Source organism: Triticum aestivum, unplaced genomic scaffold (assembly GCF_018294505.1).
Source record: "Triticum aestivum cultivar Chinese Spring unplaced genomic scaffold, IWGSC CS RefSeq v2.1 scaffold50743, whole genome shotgun sequence".
In the NCBI taxonomy this organism is placed as follows: Eukaryota; Viridiplantae; Streptophyta; class Magnoliopsida; order Poales; family Poaceae; genus Triticum; species Triticum aestivum.
In genome coordinates, this window is record NW_025227152.1 from 17186 (window position 1) to 19271 (window position 2086).

Consider the following 2086-nt stretch of genomic DNA (forward strand, 5'->3'; position numbering starts at 1 on the left):
AGAGGCACTGGACTTGGGGTCGGTGTCCTCCATGTCGTCAAGGAGGTTGTCGACGTAGGGGAAGTAGTCGTCGTTGGGGAAGTAGTCGTCGGAGTCCGGGGCGTCCGTGACGAAGGAGTCAGTAGTCGAGCAGAGCGCTCCCCAAAAACCTTATCACCCTTCTCCCGTATAGGACTCAAAGAGGTACGGTTTCGGAGGCCTACTGTCCCGACCTGCGATGCACGCCGCAAGCCGGGATGGGGAAGATCGTAGCAGCAGCGCAGTGCTCAGGAACCGATGGCGGGAGGAGGAAGTAGTTGTGGTGCGTCTCTCTGAGAGGAGCGACTTCCCTTTTATAGGCGCAAGAGAAGGAGACGAGAGGCTGCGTCGGGAGCTGAAGGGAATGCGGGAGACGAAACGAACAGGCAGCAGCCGACGAGGCGCGCCTTTCGGATTCAGTGTCCGCTACAGAAAAAATGTTTCAGATTCCGAGTGACCTGTCGGCTCGGCTCATTCCCGCAACCCGCGACGCGTCATGACGAGGCGTGGCGAGCGGCGGAGGAGGAGTGCGCGTGGATGTCCCTCTTGTTCTAATGCTCATACAAGTGGGGAAAGAGCATCCCTTATAAAGAGGTCCAACTCCCTCTAAACTAGCAATGTGGGACTAAACTTTGTTTTCATACATGGATTCTATCTCGGATTGCATGGCTTCTAGCCATCTGTTGGAATCTGGGCCCGCCATCGCTTCTTCATAGTTCGAAGGTTCACCATTGTCTAACAACATGATTTCCAGGACAGGGTTGCCATACCACTCTGGTGTGGAACGTGTCCTTGTGGACCTACGAAGTTCAGTAGCAACTTGATCCGAAGTACCTTGATCATCATCATTAATTTCCTCTCCAGTCGCTGTAGGCACCACAGGAACATTTTCCTGAGCTGCACTATTTTGCGGTTCAAGAGGTAGTACTTCATCGAGTTCTACTTTCCTCTCACTTACTCCTTTCGAGAGAAACTCCTTTTCCAGAAAGGATCCGTTCTTGGCAATAAATATCTTGCCTTCGGATCTAAGGTAGAATGTATACCCAATGGTTTCCTTAGGGTATCCTATGAAGACGCATTTTTTCGACTTGGGTTCGAGCTTTTCAGGTTGAAGTTTCTTGACATAAGCATCACATCCCCAAACTTTTAGAAACGACAGCTTAGGTTTTTACCCAAACCATAATTCATACGGTGTCATCTCAACGGATTTAGACGGTGCCTTATTTAAAGTGAATGTAGCTGTCTCTAGAGCGTATCCCCAAAATGATAGCGGTAAATCGGTAAAGAGACATCATAGATCGCACCATATCCAATAGAGTGCGATTACGACGTTCGGACACACCGTTACGCTGAGGTGTTCCAGGCGGCGTGAGTTGTGAAACGATTCACATTTTCTTAAGTGTGTACCAAATTCGTGACTTAAATATTCTCCTCCACGATCCGATCGTAAGAATTTTATCTTTCGGTCACGTTGATTCTCTACTTCATTCTGAAATTCCTTGAACTTTTCAAAGGTCTCAGACTTGTGTTTCATCAAGTAGACATACCCATATCTACTTAAGTCATCAGTGAGAGTGAGAACATAACGATATCCTCCGCGAGCCTCAACGCTCATTGGACCACACACATCAGTATGTATGATTTCCAATAAGTTGGTTGCTCGCTCCATTATTCCGGAGAACGGAGTCTTGGTCATTTTGCCCATGAGGCATGGTTCGCATGTGTCAAATGATTCATAATCGAGAGACTCTAAAAGTCCATCAGCATGGAGCTTCTTCATGCACTTGACACTAATGTGACCAAGGCGGCAGTGCCACAAGTATGTGGGACTATCGTTATCAACTTTACATCTTTTGGTATTCACACTATGAATATGTGTAACATTACGTTCGAGATTCATTAAGAATAAACCATTGACCATCGGGGCATGACCATAAAACATATCTCTCATATAAATAGAACAGCCATTATTCTCGGATTTAAATGAGTAGCCATCTCGCATTAAACGAGATCCAGATACAATGTTCATGCTCAAACTTGGCACTAAATAACAATTATTGAGGTTTAA